The sequence below is a fragment of the Schistocerca serialis genome, chromosome 8 (genome assembly GCF_023864345.2).
Source record: "Schistocerca serialis cubense isolate TAMUIC-IGC-003099 chromosome 8, iqSchSeri2.2, whole genome shotgun sequence".
NCBI classification, from domain to species: domain Eukaryota; kingdom Metazoa; phylum Arthropoda; class Insecta; order Orthoptera; family Acrididae; genus Schistocerca; species Schistocerca serialis.
In genome coordinates, this window is record NC_064645.1 from 541683595 (window position 1) to 541701167 (window position 17573).

Genomic DNA, 17573 nt, shown 5'->3' on the forward strand with positions numbered 1-17573 from the left:
ACCTTCGTCTTTAAATTTTTTAATTTATTTTGACCATCTTGTTGGAAGAAGTGAAGCATCAGATCGAAGTTTCTCGGCATGACTTCCTTGTGTGGATAAAGAATAATATTAAATGAAACAGAAACATTGTCCTGCATACGCAATTATGCCGTAGTTAGAGAAGCAGTAGAGATTAAAACGTGTGTGAATAGCTCCAACAGGCACAGCGGCAACATAATCGTAGTGGCAAGTACAAGTGAACTCTGGATGTTGAAAAGATGCAGCGAAATGTACTGAACTGTTTGCGTTCTGACAAAAGCGATTGCACCACTGAGTTACAATAAGGGGAGGTGGCGCTACACATTTACGTTATACGTTGTTTTGAAGTGGGTAACGCCATGTTAGGTGCCCCACAACAATGACAGACGATTGCTTCTTCTTCGTAATTTCTGTAGCGTGCGGGCAACACTTTTAAACAGAAAATGTTACAGTGCTTCCATGCATAATACAGTGTTAGGAAGGCATTTTCAGGTGTTTTTCCCCTTTTTTGCCTTACGTGCTTATTTGATCCAGTAATTCAACGCATTTCGTGTCGCTAACTAACATGATTTCTTCATACATTTCAAACAACAAAGGACTGAAGTATGTGATATGAAAAGACATTTTCGTAATACAGTAATTTTTTTAATACGGACTGCCGAACCATGTTCGGTGCATTTTCTCTTTTGGAAATGCTGAGAACATATAATGTGTGAGTAAAAGGTTTGTGGGCGTTGCTGCGGTCTATTTGCTACGTCCGATGTGGTTATATAAGCACCGATATGTAAGCAAACTACTGGTGTGGCATTCACGTCTTAACGACTTGCATGTGGTGAATGTGGAAACGTGACTAATGGCGACATTATTACGAAATGCGTCCAAACAGGATCAACGCTCTGTTATTCTTTTCTAGGATGCCGACGACAAACACCGGTAGACGTCCGTCGGAGAACGAAGAATTTGTGTGAGGCAACATGTCTGTCGGAAAAGGAATGGAATGGTGCGCCGAGTTTCGTGCTTGGCGCGTTTCGACACAAGAAACCGGTCGATGTCGAAGTCCAGCCTCATCCATTAAGGGCAACTGAAGTCGGTGACGCTCGAGCGTCCGTCCTAAAATCCCGATCTCTCTCCACGCGATTACCATGCCTCTGCTCCCATATAGAAGGGTCTTAAGGGTCGATGATTTCTGTTGGACGAGTATGTACAGCAGATAGTTACGGGCTCCTTCACGCAACAGGACACGATGTTTTACCAAATGGGTACCTTCAACCTGGTGTGTCATTGGTATGATTGCCTCATATCGATTCCGGACTGTATGGCCTTCGAAGGGAAACTTCTTGCTGGCCCGTTACATTTTGCTATATTTAGTCGGTTTCCAGCCATTCCTTCTCGCAGTGTTTACCCAGAGAGATTTTCGAGTTGCGCTGATGGGAAACCTGAAGTCAAATGACGGAAACAATACCAGTATGGTAAAAGCAAATATCGCTACAAAAATTCATGCATATAGAAATAAACATCGTTTGAACGAGGCCACTTGTTAGTGAAACGTCATTCCTCTATCTTTAAGTGTATACTATAATCAGAATGATTGCCACACAAGTATATGACATAAGCTGGCATTTTTTGTGTCAAGACTTGCACCATTAGCCAATGGTTGGAATAAGTAACATGGTGGATGTCGTCCTTAAATTTGTGACGTAATGACAGTCCCCCTTCTACTTCCACGGCTAGCATCATCAATGTCGACACGGTCACTACTTCTGGTAGTGTGAGACAACGCTAGATAGCTATCAATCATAAGTGATCTATCTACTACAAACGATTACCGCTACAACAGCTATGACAGTTCGTCATTCCCGACGTAGGTGATGGTGGGGATCGTCGACAACTCGAGATTTTAGCGAGATATAAGCCTAGAAATTGTTATAAAAGAGTTGAAAATCCCAGATTTGTTGTGAAAAACGGTGCAATAGCCCCAACATGTCAAAGTGAAATGAAGGTCTGTTTCCCTGCTGCCCTTATCACATGAGCAACTTCAATGAAATACTACAACGTCTACATTACCGTGGGAAATTAAAATGTACGTTATCGAAAATTTATACAGACGTGCGTCATGAAGGCTGCAGTTATTCTGTCCACCGACTACTATATCCGAATCAGAATAACAGCGTGATTGATGTCTAGCTGTTTACACGGCTACTACCATAGCAACAGCCAATGAGAAAACTCGCTTGGCCGCACTTCATATTCCGTTCACCGTTGTCAAATGTCTCTGCTACTGCAGGTAACGGCTACAGTGTCCAGTTGTAGACAACACACGCGGCCGGTACCGTAAACAGTTGTGATCCGTTTCTCTGTGTGCTTATTTCCTCTGGGCGGCGAGCTTATTTTGAGCTACAGATTGCTTGAAGGCTGCAGCGGAAAAATGTGATTTCTTAACGGAAAATTCTGTGATTTGCTCACGTTTTGCGTGGCGAGACACATGAGTATGAATGCGCCGTGTGTGAGTATTTCGAGAATGAGTGAGATACACTGTGAATCTATTGACTCTCACAAATGTAGTCGAAAGAACTGGATAAGCGTTGAAGATGCATAAGGACACTGTCGAAAAAGTTTGTAAGGAGATATACTGTGCAGAAGGGAAAGAGCGTGGTTCATTCTAACTACGGACACTGGGGAAGATAGAAGGACAGAACCACAAGTAAAAAAAACTGGACCCTTTTCCTGTTGCTGTTCGTCACCACAAATATGGATATTACAAGAGAAAAGAAAATCCATCTATAAAAATAAGCTGTGCGTTACTCTTCGCTATGCAGAGTTATTCAGTGGCAGCATGACGCCTTTGTTAATGGTTGTCAGAGCCCTGATTTAGGTACAAAAAATTAATACACGGGAAATTGTGATGAAGAGAGGTGACATCGTAGCGTGAAATTGTTAGTTTTTAAGAGGTATCATTAATGTGCCGTTTGAAAACATTCTGTTGCTGAACGAGACCTGGATCAACACCGGTCATTCCATCACAAAGGACTGGAAATGATAGCACAAGTGGAAGTTCTGCTGTTCCTTTGGAAAAGGGCGTTTCAATTATTGTCTTGCATACTGTCCGGTTTAGTTCCTAAGTTCCTCCTTGTTCAGATACCGAAGGCAATAAGCGACCACGAGGGGGAAATGAATGAGAACCACGACAGTTTTCTGAAGCGGTTCAAGGAACAATTAATGGAAAATATAAATCGGCTGTCTATCATTGTAATGGATAATGAACCATAGCATTCAGTTATCAAACTGTTACATGAAGCAATAGTACAAATAACGCCAGAGAACGCGAGTAACGTTATACGCCACACAGAAACGGTCGTTAAAGAAGCACAGAAAAGTTAAGTAAGTGTAGAAAGTAATACTGATAATATAATTGTATACACTCACGCTCATAAATTAAGGATAATTGCAGAATGTGATGCCACACAACGTGGCGCTACACAAAAATGGCGCCAATAGCGTAGTCACATAGAGAACACTCACAACACTGATCTGTAAGACCACGGTATTGGTGATTAAGTTGAGGAAACCGCCCCGAAACACATGTGCTACAAAACACCACTGTTTTTTGCGCATGTATCCCGACATCAATATGGGATATGATCACCATACACACGTACACAGGCCGCACAACGGGTTGGCATACTGTGGATGAGGTGGTCGAGCAGCTGCTCCCATTCTTGCACCAGTGCCTGTCGGAGCTCCTGAAGTGTTGTAGGGGAATGAAGACTTGCAACGATACGTCGACCGAGAGCATCCCAGACGTGCTCGATGGGGTTTAGGTCTGGAGAACAGGCAGGCCACTATTCGCCTGGTATCTTCTGTTTCAAGGAAATCCTCCACGATGGCAGCTCGGTGGGGCCGTGCGTTATCATCCATCAGAAGTAAGGTTGAACCCAATGCACCCCTGAAAAGGCGGACACACTGGTGCAAAACGACGCCCCAATACACGTGACCTGTTATAGTTCGTCTGTCAAAGACATACAGGGGTGTAGTGCGCCAATCATAATCCCACTCCACACCATCAAACCACGACCTCCATACACTTCCCTTGCAATGACGTTAATGGGTTGGTATCTGATTCCTGGTTCACGCCAGATGAAAACCCGGTGAGAATCACTGTTGAGACTATACCTGGACTCGCCCGTGAACATAACCTGGGACCACTGTTCCAATGACCATGTACTGTGTTCTTGACACCAAGCTTTACGGGCTCTTCTGTGACTAGGGGTCAGCGGAATGCACCTTGCGGGTCTCCAGCCGAATGAATCATGTCTGTTCAGTCGTCTGTAGACGGTGTGTCTGGAGACAATTGTTCCAGTGGCTGCGGTTAGGTCCCAAGCGAGGCTACCCGCAGCACTCCGTGGCCGTCTGCGGGCACTGATGGTAAGATATCGGTCTTCTTGTAGTGTTGTACACTGTGGACGTCCCGTAATGTAGCGCCTGGACACGTTTCCTGGCTGCTGGAATCGTTGCCATAATCTTGAGATCACACTTTTTGGCACGCGGAGAGCCCTTGCTACGACCAGCTTTCTTTGCCCAGCCTCCATTCGCCCTAGTATTCTACCCCTCATAACGTCATCAATATGTGTTCTTTGAGCCATTTTCAATACACAGTCTCCATTATCATGTCTGAAAACGTCTGCACAGTTACTCGCTGCACCGTACTCTGACACGCACCAACACACCTCTGCATATGCGGACTGCTGCCAGCGCCACTGTGAGACGAACGCAGGTCAAATGCACCGCATAGTCATACCCCGAGGTGGTTTAAACCCGCAAACCGCCCACCAGAGCGTTGTTTCACCATGTATCATCAATATCCTAAATTTACGAGCATGAGCGTATTTGGACAATTCCAGTGACTCTTCCGCGGACCAAAGCCCATAATGGTAACGTCGAGGATGACAGTGGTTTAGAACGGGCATTTACCCTTTGCCATAATTCGTCTTTATTTTGTGTTCGTGTTTCATAATTTCGACTGAATGGAGTGTATTGCACTTGCACAATAACCCTCATCCAATCATTAAGGAATACTCCTCTGTACAAGTATGACACTCTAAATGCACATTACAGTGATTGGTAATTATTTAAGCACTTATACTATTTTAATATTGTTTGACATTGTATTTACATGAACGATTCAGATATATTGTAGCATCCCTATCGTAACGAATACGACAACTGAACGTCATTAGTCCTTATTATTGTAAACGACAGTGCGCTAGCTGTTGCTTTTGTTGCGATATACAAATCCACTGAAGCGCCAAAGAAACTGGTATAGGCATGCGTATTCAAATACAGAGAGATGCAAACAGCCAGAAAACGGCGCTGTGGTCTGCGACGCCTGTATAAGGCACCAAGGGCCTGGCGCAGTTGTTAGATGTGTTGCTGCTGCTACAATGGCAGGTTATCAAGATGCAAGTGAGTTTGAACGTGGTATTATAGTCGGCGCACGAGCGATGGGACACAGAATCACCGACCTAGCGATGAAGTGGGGATTTTCAAGTACGACTGTTTCACGAGTGTGCAATTAATGTCAGGGATCCGGTAAAACATCAAATCTGCGACATTGGTGCGGCTGGAAAAAGATCCTGCAAGAACGGGACCAATAACCACTGAAGAGAATCGTTCAATGTGACAGAAGTGCAACTCTTTCGCAAATTGCTGCACATTTCCATGCTGGGCCATCAACAAGTGTCAGCGTGCGAACTATACGCAGAAACATCATCGATATAGGCTTTCCGACCGAAGACCCACTACTGTACCCTTGATGACTGCACGACACAAAGCTTTACGCCTCGCCTTGGACGGTCAACACCGAAATTGGACTGTTGATGACAGGAAACATTTTGCCTGGTCGGACGAGCCTCGTGTCAAATTGTATGTGTACGGGTATGGAGACAACCTCATGAATCCATGGAGCCTGGACCCTGGATGTCGGCAGTGGCTGTTCAAGATGATAGAGGCTCTGTAATGGTGTGGGGAACGCGCAGTTGAAGTGATATGGGACCCATGATACGTCTAGATACGACTCTGACAGCGAGACGTACGTAAGCATCCCGTCCGTTCACCATGCTTTCATTCATGTCCTTTGCGCATTCCGGCAGACTTGGGCAATTCCAGCAGGACAATGCGACACCTCGCACGTCCAGAAATGCTACAGAGTGCCTCCAGGAACTTTCTTCTGAGTTTAAACACTTCCGCTGGCCACCAAACTCGCCAGACATCAACACTATTGACCACATCTGGGAAGCCTTGCAACGTGCTGTTCAGAAGAGATCTCAACCCCCTCGTACTCCTATGGATTTATGGACAGGCCTGTAGGATTCCTGGTGTATATTCCCTCCAGCACTGCTTCAGACTTTAGTCGAGTCCATGCCACGTCGTAATGCGGCATTTCTGCTTGCCCGCAGGTGCCCTACACGATATTAGGCATGCGTAGTAGTTTCCGCGGCTCTTCGGTACAATAGGAACACGGTATCATTTTGTACACTGGAGTGCTTTTGTTAAGCCACAAGGATATTACGATTCAGTACAGCGATCTCCGTACCGTACATGAAAAGGAGGCGTGAGAATGTAGTCCAGTATGGAATCGCATAGCTGTTGTTGGTACAGCCCCACTGCGCTTGCACGCACCGACGAACCAACATCATCGCCCCCTTCGAGGCTGGACTGCGCTTTCCTGAGTTAATCACTTTGTTATTACAATGAAATGAACACCCTTAGCTCCTTACAGGCGTTGACATGTCAACGGGGACAGATGAAGATGTGTGCTCCGACAGGGACTCGAACCCGGGATCTCCTGCTTACATGGCAGACGCTCTATCCATCTGAGCCACCGAGGACACAGAGGATAGCGTGACTGCAGGGATTTATCTTTGGCACGCCTCCCGCGAAACCCACATTCTCAACGTATTGTCCCGCACTACATTCGTAGTGCCCCCGCCCATTATACTCATTACTCGCGGCGCGTTGCCGATTCCCGTAAGAGTTCGGACATGTCCGAAAGAACAGATACCATCTTAGTAAATATACACTTTGTTATTATCATCCGTGCATGTTGTTCGGAAGCTACTGAAGTGGTTGAAGGGCGTTTGTGTAAACAACTTGCACTGATTTCGCCTGGAGAATTTGCAATCAACGCTTGTGGCTCGAAAATGGTCCTTCTGTTCTTAGTGACAAGATAAACATTGTTGCTAACTATGTTATGAGAAGCTCCACAGCTCCTAACGTTTCCGACAACTACCTTAACTAAGTCTGAACTGTTCTGGAGAGATCAAGGTAGGACTGGTTCAAATGGCTCTGAGCACTACGGGACTCAACTGCTGAGGCCATTAGTCCCCTAGAACTTAGAACTAGTTAAACCTAACTAACCTAAGGACATCACAAACATCCATGCCCGAGGCAGGATTCGAACCTGCGACCGTAGCGGTCTTGCGGTTCCAGACTACAGCGCCTTTAACCTCACGGCCACTTCGGCCGGCCGTAGGACTGGTATTGTAATATGGAGATGCTATTAACTGAGGTGATGACGATTTAGAATCTAAGGTATTCTGATCCACTAGCAACGATTTGAAGATTTTATTACAAAACACTTCACTAGAATTTGCCGAAATCGTGCACATAGTGTCACGAAAAGCAGAACATCAAGTTGACGCTTTAACAATACCGTGTTCAAAACTACTTCTTACAATGTTGCTTCGCACATTGTTTCTAATCACTAACCTCTTCGAAAATCTGCTGAAGGGGTTCGCGCAAACACTATACGTCGGTACCACGTGCGTTGGCCCACGCGTCCGGCGACCGACTGCGTTCGAGTGGCGCCTGGCCTGTGTAAGTAAGTGCCGCGAATCGTGCATCCGCCGCAGCAGTGGTAGCCCTTACGTCACACTCCGCTAAAAGCACGCTGGAAGACGGCACGCACACAAGGCATGCGCCTCAGCGGCCGATATCCCGGGTCAGCGGGATGGCGACTCGTCCCGCTGTTTACTGTTTTTGCGCTATAAGTCTTCGTACAAGTGGATTGGGCGCGCGGCCCGGCCGGCAAGCAGTCGTCACGGCGAGCGCGCAGTTAAATGCTCCGCCATTCCGGGAACCGCCAGCTGATGTCATCGGGCATGTGACCGAGATAGCAGCACTCAGCCTTCCAGTACCATTCCGTGTATGGCTGCCAGGTACCGAAATGTAAAATCCGGACTCAGCGACACATTTAGCCCAACATTTTGCCGGACCACCTACAGGGTGTTTCAAAAATGACCGGTATATTTGAAACGGCAATAAAAACTAAACGAGCAGCGATAGAAATACACCGTTTGTTGCAAAATGCTTGGGACAACAGTACATTTTCAGGCAGACAAACTTTCGAAATTACAGTAGTTACAATTTTCAACAACAGATGGCGCTGCGGTCTGGGAAACTCTATAGTACGATGTTTTCCACATATCCACCATGCGTAGCAATAATATGGCGTAGTCTCTGAATGAAATTACCCGAAACCTTTGACAACGTGTCTGGCGGAATGGCTTCACATGCAGATGAGATGTACTGCTTCAGCTGTTCAATTGTTTCTGGATTCTGGCGGTACACCTGGTCTTTCAAGTGTCCCCACAGAAAGAAGTCATAGGGGTTCATGTCTGGCGAATAGGGAGGCCAATCCACGCCGCCTCCTGTATGTTTCGGATAGCCCAAAGCAATCACACGATCATCGAAATATTCATTCAGGAAATTAAAGACGTCGGCCGTGCGATGTGGCCGGGCACCATCTTCCATAAACCACGAGGTGTTCGCAGTGTCGTCTAAGGCAGTTTGTACCGCCACAAATTCACGAAGAATGTCCAGATAGCGTGATGCAGTAATCTTTTCGGATCTGAAAAATGGGCCAATGATTCCTTTGGAAGAAATGGCGGCCCAGACCAGTACTTTTTGAGGATGCAGGGACGATGGGACTGCAACATGGGGCTTTTCGGTTCCACATATGCGCCAGTTCTGTTTATTGACGAAGCCGTCCAGGTAAAAATAAGATTCGTCAGTAAACCAAATGCTGCCCACATGCATATCGCCGTCATCAATCCTGTGCACTATATCGTAAGCGAATGTCTCTCTTGCAGCAATGGTAGCGGCGCTGAGGGGTTGCCGCATTTGAATTTTGTATGGATAGAGGTGTAAACCCTGGCGCATGAGACGATACGTGGACGTTGGCGTCATTTGGACCGCAGCTGCAACACGGCGAACGAAAACCCGAGGCCGCTGTTGGATCACCTGCTGCACTAGCTGCGCGTTGCCCTCTGTGGTTGCCGTACGTGGTCGCCCTACCTTTCCAGCACGTTCATCCGTCACGTTCCCAGTCCGTTGAAATTTTTCAAACAGATCCTTTATTGTATCGCTTTTCGGTCCTTTGGTTACATTAAACCTCCGTTGAAAACTTCGTCTTGCTGCAACAACACTGTGTTCCAGGCGGTGGAATTCCAACACCAGAAAAATCCTCTGTTCTAAGGAATAAACCATGTTGTCTACAGCACACTTGCACGCTGTGAACAGCACACGCTTACAGCAGAAAGACGACGTACAGAATGGCGCACCCACAGACTGCGTTGCCTTCTATACCTTTCACATCACTTGCAGCGCCATCTGTTGTTGAAAATTGTAACTACTGTAATTTCGAAAGTTTGTCCGCCTGAAAATGTACTGTTGTCCCAAGCATATTGCAACAAACGGTGTATTTCTATCGCTGCTCGTTTAGTTTTTATTGCCGTTTCAAATATACCGGTCATTTTTGAAACACCCTGTATATCTCACTACCGAGAACGCAACGTCCTGACTGACTGACTAACTGACTGACTAGACTCATCTTCGCAAAGCACATACCAATAAGGATAGAAATTTGAAATTTGAAGATGGCGTGGATCTTATACTCTAAGTGTCGTTTATGAACAAATTTTTCGAAATTTCCACCTTAATGGTGTGAAATATGGGATGAAGCTTTTCTTTTAAAAAATGTCGCTATTAAGGCTATTTTGAAGCTACACCTACGAAAATTGGTTTTGGCTTCTCGGAAAATTTAACCCTATGGTGGTGAAATAGTGGGTGAAACCATATTATTAAAGAACTACTAAATTATTTTTAAAGCTACATCAATGAGCATTGTTATTTGACTTCTCGGTTACAAGTTACAAAAAAAAAAAATAAAAAAATAAAAAACCTATTTCAGTTTTTTTGAAATTGAATCCTTAATGCGATGAAATAGGAGGTGAAACGTTTTTCGAAAATATTTCATTTCGAAAGCTTTCTTAAAGTTAAAGCCCTGAACATTTGCATTTGGCTTCTCGATTAGACATGAAAAAAATAGGTGTTTCACTGTGTTTTGAAATTCTTCCCCTAAGGGAGTGAAACAGGGTCAGACTGATTCACTTACGCATCCCAAAACCTCCATGGAGAGGGTGCATAGACATCGTTTAAGAAGGGACTATGCAAAATTCCACTCCTAAGGGGAAGGTTCAGGGGATGAAAAGCTTTTTGAAAGTGTGTACCTATAAAGGGAATTTTGAAGACATAACTATGAAAACTGGTATTTGATGTCTCAATTATAAAATAAAAAATTCGTGTTTTAGCATTTTTGGAAATTCTATTACTAGAGGGGTAAAATAGCGGGTGAGGTTTTTTTTGGAAATAAGTAATTATTTAAGAACTACTAAAGGAGTTTTAAGACTACATCCACGACAGTTGGTATCTGACATCTCGGTTAGAAATTTAAAAAATACGTGTTTCAGTGTTTCTGGAAATTCAACCCCTAAGGGAGTGCAATAGATTCAAATGGTTCAAATGGCTCTGAGCACTATGGCACTTAACACCTGAGGTCATCTGTCCCCAAGAACTTAGAACTGCTTGAACCTAACTAACTTAAGGACATCACACACATCCCTACCGGCTGTGTAATAGAGGATGAAATGTTTTAAGAAAATATTTCGCTACACTAAAAACATTTTAAAGGTAAATCAGTGAAAATTGGCATTTTACTGCTCGGTTACATGCAAAGAAATATTTTTTAGGGAAAGAAAGTTGCTTTGGTAACATCTCCATAAGAATTCGAAATTCAAGATTAACAAAAACTTAGGACTCTAGCTACTAGAATCGCTGGGTGGCCAGAAGTACATTCGTGGAAGACCACTCTTAAATGGCCTTAATTAGTGTGAAAAACTTAGAAGGTGTTACAGTTTGTGAACAACATAAGAATTCAGTTAAATAAAAACAATTAAAAAGAATCTGTGCAGCCCATACAGTCTACGCGAGCGAGCGGGCCCTATGCTAGTATTAAATAAAAATCGACTAAGCTTAGTATTTTCAGCTGTTTATTAATAATCAGTTACGGTCGGTTTTTTCCGTGATCAATCTTAAATGTGCTTAAACTACAAAAAAGCAAGCAGTAAATAGCATTACAATGTCGCAACTATGATAGTTACTAGACGCTCAGGCTTCTTGATTTCTCCATCCTCCTCCTAAGATAATATTACATTAAAGTAAGCTAAGAATTCTTTTTTTTTTAATATAAGAAACTATCTTTTTTTTCTGGGACGTAAAACTTTGGTCATGTCAACTGTACAGCGTGATCCAGAACGAATTACCCTTTTCCACGGATCAGAAAATCTATATTAACACAGGTCCTCATGATTTAGAAATGCAGGCGTGTAAGTGGGTCTTGAAAGTCTCATGCTGTTTATAGAAGATCCTTTCACACAGATGAGCTACGTCTTTATCGGAAGACTGGTGCAGAGGAGACGTAAAGCTGTTCGCAAAGAGTTCTCCAGTACAGCAACTGGAATATCGGCGAATTCTCTACGGATGTTGTCCTCCAGCACCTGGGTGATAGGGAGGCGATTATCTAAACTCTGGACTTAGTGTTCCACCAGAAACAGAAGTCAGCAGCCGTCATATCGGGTTAACTGACGCCCATACGCGCTCGCTGTTTTCCCTTGTACTCACATTTCACGGTCGTCCAGAAGACTTGACGTCACGCACAGACCCATCCTTGTGCCACTATCCAACTGTGTACAGTATAGCCATCTGGGACGTGTCTGCAATGGTTTAATCTTCGGAAAGTTCGTCGGCTCACTACTGTAGACTTTGTTTCAATGTACAGGTCTTCCACACCAACGGCCTTGCCGTAGTGGTTACACCGGTTCCCGACAGATCACCGAAGCTAAGAGTTGTCGGGCTGGGCTGGAGCTCGGATGGGTGTCCGTCCGGACTGCCGAGCGCTGTAGACAAGCGGGGTACTCTCAACCCTTGTGAAGCAAACAGAGGAGTTACTTAATTGAGAAGCAGCGGCTCCGCTCTCGTAAATTGACATACGGCCGGCAGAGCGGTGTGTTGATCACATGCCCCTCCATATCCGCATCCAGTGACGCATGAGGTCGGAGGATGACATGGCGGCCGGTCGGTTCGTCGGGCCTTCCAAGGCCTGTTCGGACGGAGTTTAGTAGCTAGTTTTTAAAGGTCTTCCACACTCCACGTCTCCATCATAGCTGAATTTCCCACTCACTTGCAATTCTGCTAGCTTGTCACTGACTACCTCACCGCGCAACCGCATTCACAATCGCCAAGTGAAACGAGGCATTCTTTCTGGTTCACCCTGCACTTAAACAGAAAGACCAATAATTTGTAGTTAAATACTAATATTTCTCATTTCAACCTACTCGACCAAGAACGTTATTTTGTTTCATTTAACAACAACAACATCATCTTTGTGATTGGGTCGGGCTGCAACTTATTGCATTCCTTTTCCAGTTGGGTTTTTATGAAAGAGAACACACCTTAGATGTTGGTATTATGGCCCGAAATTGCAAAGTACGCCCCGTAAAGGCAGAGTCATCTTTTTCATTTTTATGTATTTCTCGACATTATGCCAACTGTACGTTCTTATTTTTTTTCTTTTATGATATAGTGTATTTCCTAATTCATTGACATAACACTCCAGTACTATTGAAGGTTTAGCAGTGTCATACTCTACACGTCTGTATGGAACACTAAGTAACGTGTTCATTTCGAATAAAGATTGGAACTGGACGTACAGTATGTCTCACCTAGGCTGCTGACAAGATTCGCTGCCAGTATCCGTAAAACTACCTTCTCCAGCGATGTCACTGTTATGCATGTTTCTGTCCCAATCCATGCCGATTCATTTGTGATTTTCAGTTTCCTGGTCCGTCAAACTATCTCTCCTTCAGCAGTCATTATACACTTAAAAGCCGTCCGCTGTGGCCGAGCTGTTCCAGGCCCTTCAGTGCGGAATCACGCTGCTGCTACGTTCGCAGGTTGGAATCCTGCCTCGGGTGTGTATGTGTGATATCCTTAGGTCAGTTAGGTTTAAGTACTTCTGAGTCTAGGGAACTGATGACCTAAGATGTAAGTCCCATAGTGATTAGAGCCATTTGAAACATTTACACTTAAAAAAATAAAAAATTATGACTTTTCCAGTGGCTAACATGTTTGGTTATTAACGGAGAGGTCCGTAATTCGATTCCTGGTGACCGCGACAAAGTTTTCGTGTGGGAAATGTCTGCAAGAAGGTTTACTGTGCTTTTTTAACTCAACCGAAAAGGTGCGTCAATAAAACAGCAGCGAAATTTATGAGTAGGTCGTCGAAGTAGCGTTATGTCGTAAGACTATCACCGGGCTTGGTAACATACGTTTGATTATAAGCGGGAAAATCATCAGAGGCTATTTATTCAGATTAGGGGCAGAAATACTTGACACACCACTACTAAGGATCTTATTTTTGCAAGACTCCACAACAGATTTACCGGATTTAGCATCAGACTATTCCTGCGGCCGTTGAAACTAAGCCCTATTTCGTAATGGTACGCTTGCAGCAACTAACAGACAAACCCAAAAACATCAACGGATGTTAAGAGATTAATACGACCGTAATTTTCCTTCTCAATAAGATATAAAAATTTTGACAGAGATAGTATTGATTTAGGCCCTGATAATTTTGTTTGCCTCTGCTGAATTCGGCTGCGAGCTTAGCAAATTTAGCCGCCTACATCAGGGACAGAGGGGTCAAAGTATCTGGTAAACATCTGTCATTGTGTCTCATATTGCACGAAGCATTTCAGTGTAAGTACAGTTACTGTTATTAATCAATCAACAGCTCACACAGACAGCAGAAGAACACTTCATCAAGCAATTACAGTGTCACAATCGCGGGAGCGCTGAGGATGGCAGCAGTCTGGAACAGATTACAGTCGGCACTAAGTATTCCGACTGGCGCCAGCTTTTAATGATCAGTACTTGTGAGACGGCGGCTGACTTAGATCTCATCTACTGAGGACTCGTAACATACAAATTTACAAGCTTACCAATTATTAACGAAATCAATCAGTTCTTGTCCTGCCCAAGGTGCTACCCCGCACCTCAGTACTCGCTTCTCAATATAAAGGTTTCACGGCCGCTGGTCGAGACGGAACGGCAGCAGTCTGTTGGGAACCAAATTTTGTCAATGAGTCGTAGAGTGAAATTAAACAGGAAACAAAACTACCGTTCCGTAAAACTTTCTACCGTGCGAGGTGGCGCAGTAATTTGCACACTGCACTCACATTCGAGAGGACGACCGTTCAAAACCGCGTCCGGCCATCCTGATTTAGGTTTCCCATGATTTCCCTAAATCGCTTAAAGCAAATGTCGGAATGGCCGACTTCCTTCCCCCATCCTCCCCTAAACCGATGAGACCTATGACCTCGCTGCTTGGTCCCCTCCCTCAAACCAACCAACCAACCATAAAATTCCGGCCGTGCAGCCGCATATATTTCACTTCTTCTTCTTTTGATATTTACGCTGTATACAGCCCAGCCATCATCAGAGTGAGCCAGTTGACTCAGTTAATAACCTGGCTCATAGTGATGATGGCTGGACGGTATACAGCCGAAATATCAGAAGAAGAAATGAAATTTATGCTGCTGCACGCCAGAAATTTCATGGAACAATCATTGTGCCGTGAAGATACGAATATTAACAAATAAACTATTGTTTGACAACATTCTTCGTACATCATAAGTTCGCAATATAGAATGTGTGAATCCCCGGTTCTTAGATCACTGGCCGCTTTCATTTGGATGTTCCATTTTTTCGTGAAAATTTAATGTGGTATGGTCTCTTTACAAATCATTTCTTTCGTCCGCACATGATCATACGCTGATTCTGGCACGTTTTAAAATCAAGTCACATAGATGGCACCATTTTACTCAATCAATACAATTCTTCTGCGTTTTGAGGCAATTTTGTCAGGTAATATTCCAACGTTTCGGCGACTATTGTAAGGCACCTTCCTCAGGGTGTAATGGTAACTGCTGAACGAGCACTAGTTTGGTTACTTATATAGTATAGAGGAGTGCTGTCATTGGATATGAGGGTGGAGGAGGATGGGTATTATGTGTTCTTTTATTGGACTTTTCACTGCGAGTTGTCGTTGGCGCAAATAGGCGTTTTCCATTGGAGTTTCCTTTATTGCTTATCATTGGTGGATATCGGCGAATAGGAAACTGAGCGGCGACTGCAGCGATAGCGTTGTTCACTATCTGACTAGTATCGACTAAGGCGCGTCAGCACGCTGTGAACCCTCCACCGCTGTGGCCTACCGCACGGCTGTTACTTTGCGGGAGTTGTCCTTCCGCAAAATGTGTCACTGCTGGCAGCCAAGACTCTAGAAGTCGGTACCAGTCTTCTCTATTCATGTTGTCGGGTCGCTTGGCTGTTCCTAAAGCTTCTCTAATGTACCTCCTCAAACTAGCGAAACAGCCGTTTAGTTTGAGGAGGAAGATATGTAACGCTGCAGTCCTTTGTAACCGTTGTCATTCAAGGCAAAACATTTCAGATTGTTAGATCGCGTCATGCTCAAATTAAACAGTCGACGTTTAGAGCCCTTTGTTGGTATCAATGTTCAGCTGACTGGGACTACCAGAATATTCTAGGAAGATACCAGAAGAGGGGGTCGTAACATCAAAGAACTAATGAGTAATTTGATGCTACCTGACTAGGAGAGTTGACATTCTATTGTTTAACTATTGCTTCTCAACATTCGCTTGCACCTTCTGTCACCTTCTCTGCCGGCAATGTCACACTTTCTCGCTCTAGTTGTCAGTAAAATTAATGACTTTAACTGGGGGTTGTGGTAGTTACCTGAAATTTTTTTATCCACGACCACTTTCGGGCTTCCACAGCAAGGTTGCAACATGCGCTACTTTCATTTGCAAAGTGACTGTATTTATACATATGATGAAGATATTTCCCGTGACGACCGTATAACCGATTCGTATTTTTCAGCAATACATGAAAGAGAATTAGAGGCCAGTGTTTAGTAACGTTTAATAACGAGGAGTCAGCGTCCCAGCAACATTGGTCTCACCACTAAATACCAACCAAACCTGGTAGAGCGGCCGGCAGCTCGTTACACTGTAGACCAAGTCGCAGAATTTGGGCGTTCATGTACTCCGAAAGAAATGGTATCTTCTGCACAAGTGAGTACCTAACCTTCGTGTCTCGTCTTCCTGATTTCTCGCCATCCTGATTTCTATCCAGAGCAAGCATCATTTCGAAAACCCATCTCGTCTAACAATTCAGTCGAGTTTTCATTCTCAAGATGGATTACCACTTCAGCACTACAGGGTAATGTGACAAACAAAATCTAAAATTTATACGTCGCCACCACTATTCCATGAAGTGCCTTCTCCATATTGGACACAGAGAAGCAATGCCAATTCACGTGAGGAGAATGAACTAAAAACACTTATTGTGTTGTACAGAAATGCGCATGAAGATGTGGAGTACATACAAATTAAGGTAGTAACCAGTTGTAAATAGTTGTCTTTTCTGAACCTGTCTTTTAAACCCACTTTATTTGGTGACGTTAGTATCTTTCCAAACCTGCAAGTAACATACATAACGGAATGAAAGGAAATTTTTTCTCTACAGGCCGAGTATATTGAGTTGTAGTGCCTGTACTGAGATCAGGAATAAATGGATTTCAGAGAGTTTCTGTATTTTTAATCTTTTTTTATCAATTTTATGATTCTTAGTATCATATTTGGTGTTCGATTTCCCAGTACGGCGGGTACTTCGTGTGCTCTACGAGTTTTTAAACTGAAATTGAAACTGATTATCTGTTCTCAATTTTGTGCTATTATATCATTAAACATTCTGAAAACTGGTAACATTTTAAAACTTCTTTTATCATGTAAATATCAACTTTCCATTAGTAATTATTATGTCATTTTCTGTAGTAGATTTACTTTCTACGTTTAACAGATATTACCAACTGTAAATTTGAAGAGCATTTGAATATAAAAAAGAAGATGATTTTTCACGTTTTCTCTACTTTCCATTTTCCAGTTTTACTCTTCGTGGACGTGACTTTTGGTCTAATTTGTGTACTTTCGATTTCCTTGTAACTTGTATTCCATCCGCAGCTGGTGCAGTAGCTGAAACGTCCCCAGGCAGGGAATATTTTTCATTTAATAGTGCAAAGG

At 43.9% G+C, this 17573-nt stretch overlaps 1 protein-coding gene across 1 annotated transcript in view; it reads right to left on the bottom strand.

The window, feature by feature from the left end:
* LOC126417110 (uncharacterized) overlaps positions 1–7881 on the bottom strand; it is a 64559-nt gene extending 56678 nt beyond the window's left edge. Inside the window, exon 1 of the mRNA XM_050085004.1 lies at positions 7783–7881. The gene's annotated coding sequence lies outside the window, so the exon portion shown is untranslated. The remainder of the gene's footprint in view (positions 1–7782) is intronic.
* Between the last annotated feature and the right edge of the window lie 9692 nt (positions 7882–17573).